We start from the raw sequence: 20352 nt of genomic DNA, 5'->3' as shown, positions 1-20352 counted from the left end.
ACAGGCAGCCGGGGACCAGCCATATGAGAATGAGACCCTACAAGAAACACATCGGGGCCCTAGAATTAAATGTACAGTAAATATTGTAGTACAAGTAAATGACGGTACAAGGGATCTCTGTTCAGTAATTTACCATTACTCTATGCTGTGTAGAGTGCGCTCTCTGTGAATATCAGTGCAGGGTGTAGGTACAAACAGGGTAAATTATCCCAAAATGCAGTGTGTTTTCGTCCTTATCTGTATATTGTTCCTGTGCTCCGCTGGATCCGGTGTACATCTCACAGAACCTCCACCACCTTCCTGGTCGACCAGATTTCTCTCCAAAAATCAGATATTTCCATATGGTGAAGCAATTTAGTTAGGGCTCCTGCACAGGACCATTGTGGTCCTCAAATTTCAGATCCACAGAACATGGACACCAGCCGAGTGCATTCTGCATTTTGCGGAACGGAACGTCTGGCCCATAATAGATCAGTCCTATCCTTGTCCGTAATGCAGACAAGAATAGGGCAGGTTCTATCTTTTTTTGCGGGCCCACAGAATGGACATGTCTGACTACAAGAGTGAAGTGCAGCATAAAGAAGTAAAGCAAAGTTAATAAGCTAGCCTGTCAGTACAGCAGAGAAAGAGATAAAGCAGAGTTGAGTTTGCCTGCCAGTGTAATGCTAAAGCCTGCTGGAACCAAGCCAAGGCCTGAAAACTGTTTGAAGAGATGTTTATTCAAAGTAAAGCTTCCATTGCAAGGTCTGGACTCAATTTATTCTTTCAAATCTCTCAATTATTCCCCCTATTTATTGCTTCGGAGCCAAAGCCTGGGGTCCAGCGGTATCCAAGTAGGAGCACCGTGACACACTTAAAGAGACATTTAGGCCACACTACACCGCTCCGCATTCCTACTAAACATGGGATGCAATATAGGAGGGCCCTGGGGCGCGGCCACCCGTTGCACATACAGAGGCAGACAGCACACTGAGATCTGTCCACATCTTTTGGGGCCCCGTTGAAGTCAAAGGGTCCGCATCCGTCCTGTAAAAAATGCAGATAGGATGTGGACAACAAATACATTCAGGGAGGAAAGTGCTCATCTGAACATGGAGCCCGGGACCGCGGCATTGAGTAGGGGAACATTGGTGGTCAGCAACCACCATTACAGGAATGACTTGGCAGTGGTATCGATGAACCTGCACGCCGACATGCTATTGAAAGCATTATTGGTAGAATAGATATATCTATATAACAGTGTCTCACCACCCTGCTTATTCTGAAATAAGATGCAATGTCTGTATGACTCACCCTATCAATTTAATAAATTATAATGATTAAGAAGACATTGATTTGTCACATGATTACATCACTTTATATGCCTATATCGGCAAGATTATGTCTATTTTAAAAAAAACAATTATTTTTGTCATATTTTTGGTTTATTTTTATTTTTATAACATTTTGCAAATATATATAATGAAAATGAATACATAGGGTCATTATATGAAGTAAGGGGCTACTGTATGTAAAAAAACGCATATTTGGAAAAAAATGCATCGAAAACGCATCAAAACCACATGTGTTTTTTTAGTATCTTTAGGATTGGGGGAGAGTACATTGTGAGTAAATAAGAAAGGGACCCAAACTTTCAGATATATGAATGAAATATGGATAATACATATTCTCAAAATATGAAAACAATTTGAGTTGGTGTTAATCGAGAATCCATTTTGGGTCTTGGGAAAGACTGAACTTGTGTTTATAAGTGGGTGGATTTTTGATGAAACATGACCACTGAAGAAGGAGTTGGGCAAACTCCGAAACGCGTTTGGTATCACAGAATTAATAACAAAGATCCAGGACCCATAGGATTATTTATTCATCTGTGGCCAGGATATTGCCTCATTGAAAGAAAGGTGGAGCGCGCCACAGACATTGTAAGTACGACCTTACTACAGCCGACCGGCTCGAGTATATCTGCACCGTACCACGTGGACCGCCGAGTGCAGTTAGCGATATAACGTGAGACACTGGTACGAGCTGCTGCAACAGTTAGAAGCACTCGCCATACACGGACATGTGGAGGTAAGAGAAGCCTCACCGTTACCTTACTGTCACCACGTGGGACGCACGGTTGGTCTATATTATATTACTAACAGTGAGTATACTATATGAATTACAATCAAATACTTGTTGCCTCACTGTTATCACGTGGGATGCAGGATCGGCGTACACTATACCACCAACAGTGAATATAATAGATGGATCATTATTAAGCTCCTATTATCAAGGAAGGACCAACAAAGGAGAACTGTGAACTGAATTGTACATCAATAACAAACGCTAACTCAATGCATTGAGACAATTATATATTTTATGTTTTTATATTTTTATATTTTATATATTGGTACCACCAATTTATGATATTGGATATAGTTAATGCTACAGACATTAACTATATCCACTTCCCTTTTGTCTGTCACACATATAGTGTATTAATATATTGAGACTACTGGGTCATATCATCCATTTTTCACCCGGTATGAGATCGGTATTTAGTATTAAGTCTTACTATTATTGCCACTTTGCTGTATGGTTGACAGACATTGTGATCTTATTGGATGTAATATTGATATAGCCCATTGCTAATGTGATGTAATCACTATTTTTAATTTTTATTTATTGGAAGAAAGGGTGTGCCGCCCTTTTACTGTACTGCCCCTAGGGAGTGACGGATTGGGGAGACCACTGGGATGGATCATATAGACAGAGCCACTACCACTCTCATCCTCACTGCACACATATTTGAGATCATTGCACATCTCACCACAGTTTTTGTCACAATTCATAGCAAAAGGTGACAAAAAGTTAATGTGCACAAAATCTCTGACTGTATCCCCAAGTCTTTGCAAGGTGATGTCCTGGAAGAATAAGAGTGATAGCTCCAGACATGGGAATCAGGGTCTAAAAAGATTGAAGAGTCTGCTGGGGGTTTCCCCACTTACCTCTGGACCTGGGGCTGATGTCCAATGTCTTCTTAACCTTCGTCCTCTCAGCTGCTGGTTCTCTTGACGAGCTGGTAATAATGACTGATCAGAGCTTTTCGTAGCTGAGACTCTATACTTATCCCCCAGTGTTACAGTTGGGACCATAATAACACATCATGTCACCTGGGACACCAAGAATGGCAGAAAACAACATGAAGTTATCAACAGCCATGAAGAACTGACAAACATCAGTTACCATTGCATAAGCCAATATGACACTGCAGTCCTCCACAAGATGGTGATGGGGCACCATGGAGGGGGGTCACACATAACATCCCCTCTGCACTTTCTCCTGTAGCTTCTGCTTCTCCTGTAAGTCTTGGACATTTTGGTATAATGTACACAAAGTCAGGGTACAGTGTCCAGTAATAAGTAGTGATGAACATATCATCATCAATAAGTTATGGTCTGAAGGTGCGATCAAGGCCGGGAAAGACGATTACCAGTCAGAAGCACTTCTAGGTATCAGTGAATCCAGAATGGAGGCTGGCCTCTACAAATGGCAATTGTGTATGGCATACAATCATTGTAGGTTTCAGCACAAAGTGCCACCATTTGTGGCAAATGTGCTGCCCCGAAACCTACGTATTGGGGCTTGAAATGCACAGCATCAATTGTATAATACAGTGCAGCCTATACTCCGCCTCACAGGGACGTCTGACTTACCTCATCGATAGATCAAAGTAAAATGTGTATTTACCTACTTCACCAACTTCTCCATTAATAATTAATCTGTTCAGTCATACATAGACTTACTGTGCCTCAGACTTCTTGTCACCAGGCGGTCTAATATATAGACGCGTTTTTCTAGTTCATTTGCTGCTCCATTCATACTTAAAGGGTTTCTGTCACCTGAAAAATGGGTATTAAGCTGGCTGACATTAGCGATGTGCTAATGTTAGCTGAACATAACTATATTAGTGACATCACACTGCCGCCACCGTTATTGAGAAAAACGAACTTGTCTAATATGCTAATTAGCCTTTAGAAGCAGGGGGGCGTTGCCCCTGCTCCTAGAGGCTCCATTCTCCCACCTCTGGCCACGCCCTGCTACACAAGATTGACAGGGCTAGGCAGCCTTTACCTCCTCCTGCCGACCCTGTGCGCTGGAGAGATCTCGCGCCGTTCAGTATTCGGCACAGGCGCAGTGAGGAAGCTGGCGAGCGCCCTTCACTCATATACTGAACGGGACGGCGCAGGCGCGAGATTTACACTACAGTCAGGCCGGAGGTAGGAGAACAACGCTGCTTGGCTCTGTCAATCTAGTGTAGCAGGGCGTGGCCAGAGGTGGGGGAACGGAGCCTCTAGGAGCAGGGGCAACGCCCCCCTGCTCCTAGAGCCTAATTAGCATATTATAAAAGTTCATTTTTCTCAATAACGGCGGCAGGCAGTAAGATGTCACTAATATAGTTATGTTACATTACTGGTTCAGTGACTGTACACTATGGGCAGCAGACAGTTACCTGGGCCCTCAAAAGGAACGGGCAGTGCCAAAATGTTGCTTTAGCCGGCAGTATTAGCAGAAGAAGAAGGGAGGGTGGTACCAGCAGTCGCAGCAACAGGCCAGAGCTGCCAGTGTCATCCAGCGGTCATGTTTTGCCAACAATCAAGCAGTACTGTAATGGTTGACTCTCTCTTTAACATCCTCTCAGGTGACAACAGATATACACAGCCAGGAATCATACTTAGTTGGCATGGCCCAGGAACAACCTATGTGCCCTTACCTGTCCTGCAACTGCCTCATTCTTTTCCTGCTCCTTCTGCTCGGAAGTAATGCATACTTCCGGCTCTGCTCCGCTCCACTTTTCAGTGAAGATGAGCTTATTGAGGACAGTCAGCAGCTACAGGCCAGCACAGATTTAGAGGAGAGGTTCGCTGCGTCCTCCGTGCAACTAGCAATGACAGTCGGGTGGGAGCACGTGTCGTGAGCGGTCAGGAGCGTGGCCATGAGACTAGTGAGGGTGATATAAGTGACGAACAGACATTGGTGGATGATGATGTAGCCGATAGCACATGGGAGCCAGGTGAAGAGGGTACATTATTATTGTCATCATCATCATCAGAGGGTGAGGGTGGCAGCATGCTGATGAGCCAGCAGGGTGGAAGCAGTAGGAGATCTGTAGCCAAACGCGACCATCTGCTAGTCAGTAGCCTATTTGTCAGGAAACAACTAGTGGTGCAAAAGAAAGAGGCAGTTTCAGGACAAGTGAGGGCACAGGGGTTGTTAATGGGCCATGCCAACTAAGTATGATTCCTGGCTGCGTGTATCTGTTGTCAACTGAGATTATGTTGAAGAGCGAGTCAACCATTCCAATACAGCTGGATTGTTGGTCAAAACATGACCGCTGGATGACACTGGAAGCTCTGGCTTGTTGCCGAGGGCTGCTGCTACCACCCTCCCCTTCTTCTGCTGCTACTTCTGCCTGCTACAGCAACATTATGGCACTTAGGTATTAATTAAGGCTGAGCACTCACCACCTGGGCCATAGAAGACAATGTAGTAGTAAAACACCTGGGTAATTTATTATTAAAAATTCACATATATTGCATAAAATACAGTGAGATAGATGAGATCTAAAATATAAAATCATGCATAGCAGTGCTGGAATAAATACATGTAGTAACAACATAAATAGGGGATGAGCTTGTGTTGGATCACTAACTCGATTTTTGTAGAGCAGTGTCTAATATAAAAGAGGGATAGAGGATGGCTCACCTCTGGTTGGTGATGGCAAGGTGCACCAAACAGATGTTGTACCCAGTCACCAGAAAACAATAGTAGAAAAAATGGAATGGGCACTCTTATACCTAGTGCACTAGATAGGCAATGCGACTCAAACAATTGAATATAATATATTAATTTATTGGTAGCGATGTATGTAAATATATATCAATATACAGTTGATAATAGAACCTAATAACTTAACCCTCTGGATAATAAAACCTCACATAAAATTGATAAATAAAATGCAATAGGCATAGATCTATCCACTGTTATAACCAATGGAAAAACAGAGGTCCAGTCTAGCGTTAATAGAAGAGACACTGTATAATCCGTTACCTACAACAGTGGTTTGACAGCAAATATACCTCCAGGGAAATCTGTGAGTGAATAAATAATTAATTAATGAATCAATAGATAATATGTGAAAAATCAGCAATGCGTGAGATAACTCAGTGGCTAAAAGTGACTAAATATATTGGATCGACAATATAGTGTAAATAATTAAAATCGTGAGTATAAATAGATAAATAAATTAATAAATCTCTCTGGAGAATGGGTCCAATTGCTGTCCCCCACTGGTGGTATTATTCCAAGGTAGTGTCTCTAATTAATGGAAAACGTATGGGCTGGGTCGCTGTTTAATCCACACAATTGTCCGCAGGTAGACTCAGTTTGAGTGTATGGGCTGTATCATTGAACAGCTACAGCACCAGTATAAATGTATCCAATACTGTTGCGATTTGGTGGAGCAATAATGTAATTGTGGCAAACAGTATATCAAAGTAGTTAGGCAGCAGTACGTATATGTCCAGCTATATTGTATCAATTCACAGGTATCGGAGCTAGTAGCTCTTACTCACATCCATTCCCACCGTGGCGTCCCACGTGGTGTAGGTTTAAGCAGCCTTATCTCACTGTAGCGCAGCTGCGCTGTCTGCTACCGATGCTGTCTCACCCCGACTGTGGAAAGATGCTGGCTGTGTAACGCTGCTGCTGCGTATCCGGTTTCTTTAGTTGGGATCAATGTTCCACCTGTTTAGGTCAATACTGATCCTTGAACATTTAGGCTATCAGTCTCTATATCAATTCAGAGTGATCCGTAGTACGATTCAAATTAGAACCGCAATTTTGACATCCTTTGGAAAAGCGCTTTCTTGATCCAATATAGTAGAAAATATTACCGGTATGTTGTCAGATCCAGTTGCTCCTTACCAGACGCGTTTCAAAGGCTTCCTGCCTTCTTCCTCAGTGGCTCAGTGGCTTTTTGTAGAGCAGTGTCTAATATACCAGTAATGTTTTTACTGTCCAATCCTGGAACGTGAATGCTAGGTAGTGACTTCGATGGTAGCTTGTAAATGTCACATATATGGATCCCGATTGTATTCTGTCCCGTGTGTCGGAGGCAATATTTTGTATAAATATATTGCACAGAAAAGTTATGCATAAATCTGCTTACACATAATGATATAGTTTAACTCTGCAGTACACACGTAACCTTATAGTGAGGTTGATAATGAATGGTGTGATATACAACCTGCGCTCACAGTGGCGTCCCACGTGGCTGCAGTGTCAAATATAGCAGTACCTGTCTGTGAGCTGTCAGCTGGAACGGCTTGATGGTCGCTTGTCTCTGCGGTATTTGGCTTTGTAGACAATCTCTGACCGTTGCAATTGTTTGTGTGACGTCTCCAATGTCCATCAAAACCGGAGATTCAGGTCACAGCATTCCATATATGCAGAGTGGGAGGTAAGGCTGGGCTCTATTGTGGTGGACCATGTGTGGATGAAAATCCAAAAGCGAGGTAGATGAGGGGATATGTGTCCATCAGCTGATGTGTGGGTCTCCTGTTAACCAGACGCGTTTCGGGGTCTATTCCTGGCCCTGTTCCTGGATCTGTCCCTTATTATATCGTGCATTTGGTAAATACTAAGTTCCGGAGTGGATTCAGATAAAAAATAAACTCAGACATGGATTCATTGGAAAGTAAAAGTACAAAGTAAGACAAGTGAAGTCGTATATAGTTGCATATCTATTCTGACAGGTGTTATATTATAGGTTTTGCTCCAACATAAACTGCTAAATTTTATGATTTGACGCCATCAGATATATCATGCGGTATTGATGCAATTTTTTTACCCCATAGGTGCGATTTTTTCAAAAGTGCGTTTTGTTTCGCTTCACTGCTGGACGAATGAGGTAAGTTGATTCCATGTATTGTATTGTTAAAAATCTCAATATATAGTATTTGTTTTTTGTATTTTAGCAGACACTTTTGGAAAACAGCAACTTAGGTAAAATCTTCATCCTATTTAACGAACAATAAATATACCACTATATTTATCTCAATTGTTGAAAGCTATAGTTGGCCTTTCTTTGTTGATACAGTCAAATAATGTCTGCAGTTATAACAGAATTTAATAAAAGTTGTGTGTATCTACTCTAAAATGTGACCTGGTGTATGAAGGGTGTAGAATATATATCAATTTTAGAAAAATCTAAATAATTATCAGAATAAAAAATAAAAAATAAGATAAAAAATAGAATTAAAAATAGAGTTTAAAATAGAGTAAAAGAGGCATCTCTCGCGTTGATTGAAGATTAATTTGTAGTGTAACTGATGATAGAGAGAAAGTGGGTGGAGGCCTTCCACCAAGGGAGGACCTGAGTGGGTAGAACAAACCACCTCTGGACCAACGTCAGATGGAGAGCGCCCACCCTTAGGCTGGGTTCACACTTGAGCGTTTTACAGCGCGTTCAAATGCGCTGTAAAACGCTCAACACATGAAAACCAATGCTTCCCTATGGCCCTGGTTCTCACTTGAGCGTTTTACAGCGCGTTTGAATGCGCTGAAAAACGCCCTACGCTTAAACAAGTTCTTGAGCTTCTTTGGGGCGTTTTGACGCGCGTTTGTGGCCATAGGACACTGCAGTCAATCACACAAACGCGCGTCAAACGCGCGTTTACTATTGCAAAAAACGCGCATAAAAACACGCGACAAAAACGCGCGTTAAACGCGCATATCAAATACGCTCAGGTCTGAACCCAGCCTAAGATCCACCTTAAAGGAAGCCGAAAAGCTCAAATTCGACACTCAGACCCACAGGAGTTATTGAGTTGAAATCAAAAATAAATCTAGATTCCAAATGAGACATTTGTTTACTGTGTCGACGCGTGGCTCATTACTACCTAAAAAGAGGCTCCCGCCTTTGTTGCAAGTGGCTTGGGTAACGTTGTAAATTTTTCTACTTTGGCGCTTGTATATAAACTTTCTTTGTATTAAACATCTTATAATGTTTTTATTTGTTTTACATACATTTTTTTACTTTGTATGTATATTAAATTTCTTTGTGTGTAATGTCTTATAATGTTTTATTTACTATACATAAACAGTTTTAAATAAAATGTAGTCAGTTTTTTTTTCTTTTTACAATAAATATACTAGTTTGATTATTTAAAATTTTATAAACAGTTAGGACGCGTTGTTGAGTAGACGCGGCTTAAAACTCTGCTAAAATGCCTGCAAATGCCAAAATATTGAGAAAACAGTACTACACGCCAAAAGCTGTCGGCTCTTATGGTGGCGTGGAAGCCTTATTCAGAGAAGTCCGGAAATTTGGAATAAGAAAAGACTCTGTAAAAAACTGGTTGAGCAACGAGGATACTTACACATTGTACAAACCTGTTAAAAAATCCTTTACAAGAAACAAGGTTATGGTGTCTGATATAGATGCTCAATGGCAGGCAGATCTTGTGTCAATGATGGATTTTTCTAAAGAAAATAATGGTGTAAAATACCTGCTGACGGTCGTTGATATTCTATCTAAATATGCTTGGGTGTCGGGCCTGTCAAATAAGTCCGGCGCTACAGTGGCTTCCGCTTTTGATCAGATATTTAAGTTAAGCGGCCGAACCCCCAGAAATCTCCAGACTGATCAGGGCCGTGAGTTTATAAACAAACATATGAGGCGTCTTTGTGTAACCTATAAAATACATCATTTTTTAACTACAAATGCTGTTAAGGCAGCGTTGATCGAACGTTTTAATAGAACGCTAAAAACTTAAATGTGGCGCTATCTTAGAGAACAAAACACGTACAGGTACATCGACAAGTTACAAGACCTGGTGTATAGTTATAACCGCACATACCACAGAACTATAAGGCGGCGCCCCGTCGATGTGACAAAAGAGAACTCTTTAGTCGTTTGGAAAAATATCTACGGTTATTACGCTACCATTAAAAAAGTTAAACCGGTATTAAATATAGGTGATCATGTCAGAATTTTGCGCTATAAGGGGGTTTTTACAAAGGGGTATGAACAAACCTATACGGACGAGATATTTAAAATTTACGCTGTAAACACTAGGGGCCTCAGACCCCTTTATAAGTTGAAAGACCTGTCCGACGAGTTCATTGAAGGCTCGTTCTACCCGGAGGAAGTCCAAAAAGTAACCCTCGACAAGCTACGGGTTTACAGGATAGAAAAAATACTGAAAAAGAAGAAAGTTCGGGGAAAAACGCTGTGTTTTGTGAAGTGGATAGGATACCCTGAAAAGTTTAACTCTTGGGTGCCTGAAAAACAGTTGATGAGTCTGTAAACTATGGAGGACGGATCGTTTTTTATCACGCTACCGTGCAACGTCTCCGCCAAACTATATCCCGAAAACAGCATCGCCGATTACACCACTAAGTTAGCAAAATCGGTCCATCTTCGCAGTCCTTACGAAGTGGCTTTAGTGGAGATTCAGTATCCACATACGTGGGAAATTTTTGCCCAGGAGATGGTGTATTCTACATCGCGCAGCGTGACGAGCCGATCAGCGAGCTTTTTGTTAAATCGGGTTATTACTCCAATATGCACAAGCTCATCAAAGCCATTAATAGTAAACTTGAATCTATAAATATACATCCCGATCAACTGCGTCTAAGATACGACGATATTGACAGAACCGTTTATGTAATGAATTCACCATTATACAAGTTCATGCCTTGTGTGAAGTTGGGGAATATTTTGGGGCTGCCGGGGTATTCGCAAGCCCCGTCGCTCAAGAATGTGGACACCGAGCACATCGCTCTCCGCTACAAAGGACCCGGCTTACCTGTTTTAGAACATCATGCTGGGGGTATAAAGGGGATTGCTCTAGTTCATCAAAAGAGAAAAAAACTTATCCCGATATTAAAGCCGGTTTTTATACAATGTTTGTTTGTACAGATATCGTCCAACATTAACTTGTTGGCGATAGTTACGTACAACTTTTAAGAACTGTTGAGTTAGGCTACTTTCACACTAGCGTTCGGAGCGGGTCCGTCTGATGTTTCATCAGACGGATCCGCTCCTATAATGCAGACGTTTGCATCCGTTCAGAACGGATCCGTCTGCATTATAACTTAGAAAAATTTCTAAGTCCAGACTTTACATTGAAAGTCAATGGGGGCGGATCCGTTTGAAGATTGAGCCATATAGTGTCATCTTCAAACGGATCCGTCCCCATTGACTTACATTGTAAGTCTGGACGGATCCGCTTGCCTCCGCACGGCCAGGCGGACACTCGAACGCTGCAAACAGCGTTCAGGTGTCCGCTCGCTGAGCGGAGGCTGAACGCTGGCAGACTGATGCATTCTCGCTGGATCCGCCTCCACTGAGAATGCATTAGGGCTGGACGGCTGCGTTCGGGGCCGCTTGTGAGCCCCTTCAAACGGAGCTCACGAGCGGACACCCGAACGCAGGTGTGAAAGTAGCCTTAGGCGGTAAAAATGGTGAGATAGTCACGCAAAAGTATCACCGGCCGGACTATATCTGTCGAGTTAGGCGGTAAAAATGGTGAGATAGTCACGCAAAAGTATCACCGGCCGGACTATATACCTGTTTGTAAACATCCTTTTGACACAGTTACAATATCGATACTCACTGATCAGGCTAAACCTGTTAAATTCAAATACGGTAAGACTATTGTGCGATTACACTTTAGACCATGCGCTGTGACGACGCACTACCGTCCAGAGAGTGTACGGTGACCTGGACGCGTATACGCATTATTACATAACGCAAGCTGGTCATGGTTTGGACGGATTTCACGGTACTGAATTCATGCATGGTTGTGGACTCGCCGGGTTATTTCGGGGTCTGTTCCGACGTGTCGTTCCCCTATTTAAGAAAGGCATGGAGCTTGTAAAGCCGCACGTGAAAACAGCCACCTGTAACATCGCTAAAGATGTTGTCACTACGGCGTCGACTGCCTTTATGGATCGTATAAATAGGGCGACGCATGGCCAGGAGGGCTCTGGTGTCGTACAAATACGTAAAAAAAGCGAAAAAGAAAACGTGAATGCGCTGCCATGGTCTTACCAACTTTTATGAATAAAGTATCACAACCTAAGAGACGTCGCCGCCAGAAAACAAGAAGTCGTTCACCGAGCGACATCTTCTAGTCATACGCCATGGCTTTCGTGTATGACGCATCCGCCGAGTACGCCAAATCAGAGTTGGACATCTTTCAAATACCGCCTACACAAACAAGCATTGAAAAATCGCTTTATGTAGAAGTGCAACCAATCGCCGCAATCACTGACAATGCACCTTTGGAATTCTACATCACGGGCAGCGGTGAATATTATTACGACCTTAATAACACATTGTTACACATCGTTTGCAGAATAGTTAATCCTGATAACACAACCATACCAGAAGGATCCCGCATTGCACTTATTAACTATCCTATAGCGAGTCTTTTTAATCAACTGTATATAACGCTCGGCGACACGTTGATTTCAAGAAGCGACAACCTTTATACATATAGATCGTATATAGAGGCCCTAATAAATTATAATTCACAAACTTTAGCGTCCCAATTTACAGCCGGTTTATTCTATAAAGACACAGCGGGACATCATGATGACCGGGTTCTCGACAGGCGTAATGTCGGTTTCAGCAAGAGAGCACAGTATTCTGCACGCTCTAGAAGTGTGGAATTAATGGGACCTATTTACGCCGATATATTTAATCAACCGAAGTTAATACTGAACGGTTTAGATCTAAAGATAAAATTGACCAGAAACAAAGACACTTTCTGCCTTATGTCGGCCGAGGCGCCCCATTTTAAAGTCCAAATACAGCACGCTTTCCTGTTTGTCAAAAGAGTGCAAGTATCGCCCGCTGTAAGAATCTGTCACAGTCACACTCTGTTAACAGCTAACGCAAAGTACTCGATCGATCGGGCATCGCTTAAAGTGTATAGCATACCCGCCAGTACTCGCATATCTAACCACGAGAATCTTTTTCTCGGAAACCTACCAAAAACAGTAATACTAGCGTTTGTGGATAACGAATCATTTTCCGGGAGTTACCAAAGAAATCCTTTGTGCTTCAACCACTATAATGTGAATTATGCAGCCTTATATTTGGATGGTCAACAGATACCGGCAAAACCTTTTCAACCTAACTTCCAAGACGAATCAGCTGTTCGTGACTATATGGCCCTAGTACATATTTCGGGGAAACATAGGGCCGACAACGCTTTATCCGTGGATCGGCACGAGTTTTTGAACGGTTACACTTTGTTCACTTTTGTTTTATCGCCGGATCAAGAGCCCGGCGGTCATTTCTCTCTAGTAAAAACTGGCAATCTGAGAGCTGAAATTTGATTTGCCGACCCGCTTGCGAACACAATTAACATATATGTATATTCAGTTCATGAAAATATTATTGAAATAAATAATCGGCGGGAGGTATTATATGATTTTCAATAAACATGAATAATTATGAAATAAAGCTGATATTAACGCCAGGCGCATATTTAAAGGTGCATTTCCGTGCGATTTATTACCGGGGGGTAATAAATCGCTGCATACATTGTAAATACGGATAATTTGTTTCAGAGGGGGAAGCATTGTAATTTTAATTATATTATACCCGAATGATGTATCTATTTTTTTTGATAGTTATGGTTTATCACCCGCAAGTTAAATATTTTGTGGCGACTTTATGCAGTTTTTACATAAAAATTCCAAGACTATAAGGTATCAAAACAGACAAATACAAGACGCCGTTAGTACGGTCTGCGGCCATTACTGTATCTATATCTTACAATGTCTCGCTAAAGGAATGTCTTTTGAAAATGTGTTAAAAATGTTCACTAACGATTTTAGAAAAAATTACCGTATTGTGCGCTCATTTGTAACAAAACGCATGAAACGCTTATGTATACGATGCTGTAATTACAATCAGACGTGTCTGTCCCTACGGGACTGTTGTAAATAATGAAAATTAATAAATTCTAAAACAAATAAAATTTGTCATCCTTTGATTTTTTTATGCTATTATTATATTAAATTAATATTAAGCACTATAAATTTAATATCAAGCAATATAAATTTTAATATCAAGCACTATAAATTTAATATCAAGCAATATAAATTTAATATCAAGCAATATAAATTTTAATGTCAAGCAATATAAATTTAAGCAATATAAATTTAATATCAAGCAATATAAATTTTAATATCAATCACTATAAATTTAATATCAAACACTATAAATTTTAATATCAATCACTACAAACTTAATATCAAGCAATATAAACTTAATATCAAGCAATATAAACTTAATATCAAGCAATATCAAGCAATATAAACTTAATTTTAAGCAATATAAACTTAATATCAAGCAATATCAATTTAATATCAAGCAATATAAAAGGGGCGGGGGTATCTGTATAAAAGGGGGCATGGTACCTGTCACTTTTCAGTTTGAGGAAACATATACCGTCTTACTACTAATGGTATTTCAAGGGTCACTCAGTCAGTACACGATAGGATGTCTGGTAATATTTAAGTGCCGATTATTCTCTCAATATACGCTATATGTGAAATACTGGCAAACAGTAGAGTTTAGGCGGGAAAGCACAAAAAGTTTTTTTGCGAATGTAATGGCAGTGAATTTTCACGTACAATACAATATATTGAAAGTGTTAAAATTAGATGAGTAAGGATACTGAACGGTTTTGACATGTCAAGTGAATTCTCGGCACGGGTGCTTGTCATGGAACAAACTTAGCCTATGCGAAAAAAACGTCTTCACAATATGCGAGTAGATCGGATCGCACACAAGCTTTAGGCAATAAGCCGCTAACATTCGTTTAGACGGGCTAACCATTACACGAAAATAATTTTTTACGAATGTAATCGCAACAAATTTTCGCATACAATACAATATATTGAAAGTGTTAAAATTAAATGAGTATGGATACTGAACGTTTTTTGACATGTCAAGTGAATTCTCGGCACGGTTGCTTGTCATGGAACATAACTTAGCCTTTGCGAAAAATCGTCTTTACAATATGCGAGTGGATGAGATCGCACAGAAGATTTAACCCCTTAAGGACACAGCCTTATTTCACCTTACGGACTTGGCCATTTTTTGCAAATCTGACCAGTGTCACTTTAAGTGCTGATAACTTTAAAACGCTTTGACTTATCCAGGCCATTCTGAGATTGTCTTTTCGTCACATATTGTACTTCATGACACTGGTAAAATAAAGTAAAAAAAATAAAAAATAAATTATAAAAAAAATACCAAATTTACCAAAAATTTGTAAACAAATTTCCAAGTTTCAACTTCTCTACTTCTATAATACACTGCTCAAAAAAATAAAGGGAACACAAAAATAACACATCCTAGATCTGAGTTAATTAAGTATTCTTCTGAAATACTTTGTTCTTTACATAGTTGAATGTGCTGACAACAAAATCACATAAAAATTAAAAAATGGAAATCAAATTTTTCAAACCATGGAGCTCTGGATTTGGAGTCACACTCAAAATTAAAGTGGAAAAACACACTACAGGCTGATCCAACTTTGATGTAATGTCCTTAAAACAAGTCAAAATGAGGCTCAGTAGTGTGTGCGGCCTCCACATGCCTGTATGACCTCCCTACAACGCCTGTGCATGCTCCTGATGAGGTGGCGGATGGTGTCCTGAGGGATCTCCTCCCAGACCTGGACTAAAGCATCTGCCAACTCCTGGACAGTCTGTGGTGCAACGTGACGTTGGTGGATAGAGCAAGACATGATGTCCCAGATGCGCTCAATTGGATTCAGGTCTGGGGAACGGACGGGCCAGTCCATAGCATCAATGCCTTCATCTTGCAGGAACTGCTGACACACTCCAGCCACATGAGGTCTAGCATTGTCTTGCATTAGGAGGAACCCAGGGCCAACCGCACCAGCATATGGTCTTACAAGGGGTCTGATGATCTCATCTCGGTACCTAATGGCAGTCAGGCTACCTCTGGCGAGCACATGGAGGGCTGTGCGGCCCTCCAAAGAAATGCCACCCCACACCATTACTGACCCAATGCCAAACCGGTCCTGCTGGAGGATGTTGCAGGCAGCAGAACGTTCTCCATGGCGTCTGCAGACTCTGTCACGTCTGTCACACGTGCTCAGTGTGAACCTGCTTTCATCTGTGAAGAGCACAGGGCGCCAGTGGCGAATTTGCCAATCTTGGTGTTCTCTGGCAAATGCCAAACGTCCTGCACGGTGTTGGGCTGTAAGCACAACCCCCACCTGTGGAAATCGGGCCCTCATATCACCCTCATGGAGTCTGTTTTTGACCGTTTGAGCAGACACATGAACATTTGTGGCCTGCTGGAGGTCATTTTGCAGGGCTCTGGCAGTGCTCCTCCTGTTCCTCCTTGCACAAAGGCGGAAGTAGCGATCCTGCTGCTGGGTTGTTGCCCTCCTACGGCCTCCTACACGTCTCCTGATGTACTGGCCTGTCTCCTGGTAGCGCCTCCATGCTCTGGACACTACGCTGACAGACACAGCAAACCTTCTTGCCACAGCTCGCATTGATGTGCCATCCTGGATAAGCTGCACTACCTGAGCCCCTTGTCTGGGTTGTAGACTCCGTCTCATGCTACCACTACAGTGAAAGCACCGCCAGCATTCAAAAGTGACCAAAACATCAGCCAGGAAGCATAGGAACTGAGAAGTGGTCTGTGGTCACCACCTGCAGAACCACTCCTTTATTGGGGGTGTCTTGCCTATAATTTCCACCTGTTGTCTATCCCATTTGCACAACAGCATGTGAAATTGATTGTCACTCAGTGTTGCTTCCTAAGTGGACAGATTGATTTCACAGAAGTGTGATTGACTTGGAGTTACATTGTGTTGTTTAAGTGTTCCCTTTATTTTTTTGAGCAGTGTACATAGTAATACCTCCAAAAATAGTTATTACTTTACATTCCCTATATGTCTACTTCATGTTTGGATCATTTTGGGAATGATATTTTATTTTTTGGGGATGTTACAAGGCTTAGAAGTTTAGAAGCAAATCTTGAAATTTTTCAGAAATTTTCAAAAACCCAATAGAAACCACCCAAAAATGACCCCATTCTATAAACTACACCCCTCAAGGTATTCAAAACTGATTTTACAAACTTTGTTAACCCTTTAGGTGTTCCACAAGAATTAATGGAAAATAGAGATACAATTTCAAAATTTCACATTTTCGGCAGATTTTCCATTTTAATCATTTTTTTCCAGTTACAAAGCAAGGGTTAACTGCCAAACCAAACTCAATATTTATGGCCCTGATTCTGTAGTTTACAGAAACACCCCATATGTGGTCGTAAACCGCTGTACGGGCACACGGCAGGGCGCAGAAGGAAAGGAATGCCATACGGTTTTTGGAAGACAAAATTTGCTGGACTGTTTTTTTTGACACCATGTCCCATTTGAAGCCCCCCTGATGCACCCCTAGAGTAGAAACTCCAAAAAAGTGGCCCCATTTTAGAAACTACGGGATAGGTGGCAGTATTGTTGGTACTAGTTTAGGGTACATATGATTTTTGGTTGCTCTATATTACACTTTTTGTGAGGCAAGTTAACAAGAAATAGCTGTTTTGGCACCGTTTTTATTTTTTGTTATTTACAACATTCATCTGACAGGTTAGATCATGTGATATTTTTATAGACCAGGTTGTCACGGATGCGGTGATACCTAATATGTATACTTTTTTTTATTTATGTACGTTTTACACAATGATTTCTTTTTTGAAGCAAAAAAAAACATGTTTTAGTGTTTCCATATTCGGAGAGCCATAGTTTTTTCTGTTTTTGGGCGATTATCTTAGGTAGGGTCTCATTTTTTGCGGGATGAGATGACGGTTTGATTGGCACTATTTTGGGGTGCATATGACTTTTTGATCGCTTGCTATTACACTTTTTGTGATGTTAGGTGCCAAAAAATGGTTTATTTAGCACAGTTTTTATTTTTTATTTTTTACGGTGTTCATCTGAGGGGTTAGGTCATGTGATATTGTTATAGAGCCGGTCGATACGGACGCGGCGATACCAAATATCTATACTTTTTTTTATTTATGTAAGTTTTACACAATAACAGCTTTTTGAAAACAAAAAAAATGATGTTTTAGTGTCTCCATATTCTGAGCCATAGTTTTTTTATTTTTTGGGCGATTGTCTCAGGTAGGGGCTCATTTTTTGTGGGATGAGGTGACGGTTAGATTGGTACTATTTTGGTGGGCAAACGCCTTTTTGATCGCTTGCTGTTGTACTTTTTGTGATGTAAGGTGACCAAAAAATGGTTTATTTAGCACAGTTTTTATTTTTCATTTTTTACAGTGTTTATCTGAGGGGTTAGGTTATGTGATATTTTCATAGAGCTGGTCGATACGGACGCGGCGATATCTAATATGTATACTTTTTTTTATTTATGTAAGTTTTACACAATATTATCATTTAAAAAAAATATATATCATGTTTTAGTGTCTCATATTCTGAGAGCCATAGTTTTTTCAGTTTTTGGGTGATTATCTTAGGTAGGGTTTCATTTTTTGCGGGATGAGATGACAGTTTGATTGGCACTATTTTGGGGTGCATATGACTTTTTGATCGCTTGCTATTACACTTTTTGTGATGTAAGGTGACAAAAAATGGTTTATTTATGTTTTAGTGTCTCCATATTCTGAGCCATATTTTTTTTTATTTTTCGGGCGATTGTCTCAGGTAGGGGCTCATTTTTTGCGGGATGAGGTGACGGTTAGATTGGTACTATTTTGGTGGGCAAACGCCTTTTTGATCGCTTGCTGTTTTACTTTTTGTGATGTAAGGTGACAAAAAAATTGTTTATTTAGCACTTTTTTTTTTTTTTTTTTTACGGTGTTCATCTGAGGGGTTAGGTCATGTGATATGTTTATAGAGCCGGTCGATACGGACGCGGCGATATCTAATATGCATACTTTTTTTTTCTCCTATTTTTTACCAATTTTTTTAACTTTATTTGGGGAAAATGACGTTTTTGTTTATTTTTACTTTAAACTTTTAATTTTTGGGCGGGGAAAACTTTATTTTTTCAACTTTTTTATCACTTTATTATTTGGTCTCACTTTGGGACTTGAACTTTTGGGGGTCTAATCTTTTACAATGCATTCCAATACTTCTGTATTGGAATGCATTGGCTGTATGAGTAATACAGTGTTGGTTGGGTTGGTAATTGAATTTCAAGAACTGCATTCACGTCGCTGTTACATCTATGTTATGCTCTGTTTACAACCAGAGCTGCTGTTATACCAAATTTCATGCTCTGCTTATACCCAGAGTTGTGTTCACACTTCTACTGCTGCACCAGGTCGTATACCCCACTCACCAAAGCTGCTTTCCATGTCTGCTGTCACATCAAGTTAATATTCCGTTCACATCCAAAGCTGCGTCCGCATGTCTGCTTTTACATATTGTCCTATACTCCATTCACTACTAGAGCTGTGTTCATGTGTCTGCTTTCGCATCACGTCAATACTCTGCTCATTTTCAGATTGCATTTATACGTCTGCTTTATACCATGCTTTTCATGAACTACCCATACTCAGAGCTGCGCCCATACCATGTTCTTTAGGTACCACTCACATCCAAAGCTGCATTCACCCATTTGTGGTCGTGGCTAAAATACGAACTCGGGCAGCGTGCCCGCCTTGAACCTAAACCAGCTGAGGTGTGCCTGGAGCTGGGTACGAGAGCAGCCTATAAGGGGGATTGACCCTACCCTTCTGGACCCCTCGAAAGGTGGCCTTGACCGCGTGCGCAGAAAAAATGGAGCCCCCCCCGGGTTGCGGAGCATGGCGTGGTGTTGGACACCCGCCAGGTATAACTTAATGGTGTTGTATGAGAGATGCAAACGGTGATGACAATGGGCAATGAAGGCCATGATGTATGGGATGTCCGCCAGGCCACTCTGCGGGTGCAGATTTGAAAATTCCTGGAAGGTTCTTAGGCCTGATAGATAGTTCCTGGTTGTATTTGGGGCGAGGGACTGCTGCGCCAGGTCTCTAGCCGAGGAGACGAGCATACTTAGCCCATTGTCAGGGAACTGAATGCCGGGGTGGGACATCTGAGTGGATCGGCCTCCGGCATGACCTGAGAGAAGAGGGTGAAATTAAACCGGGATAGCGCGTCCGCCGCTACGTTTTGCTGACCCGGAATGTGGCTGCAATGTATATGGAAATTGTGTGACAGGGCCAGCCATACCAGCTGGCGCAATAGAGCCATAATCTTTTGGGACTTAGCCCTACCCTTGGCT

Source organism: Bufo bufo, chromosome 3 (assembly GCF_905171765.1).
Source record: "Bufo bufo chromosome 3, aBufBuf1.1, whole genome shotgun sequence".
Classification (NCBI taxonomy): domain Eukaryota; kingdom Metazoa; phylum Chordata; class Amphibia; order Anura; family Bufonidae; genus Bufo; species Bufo bufo.
Note: the sequence above shows the minus strand (reverse complement) of the source record.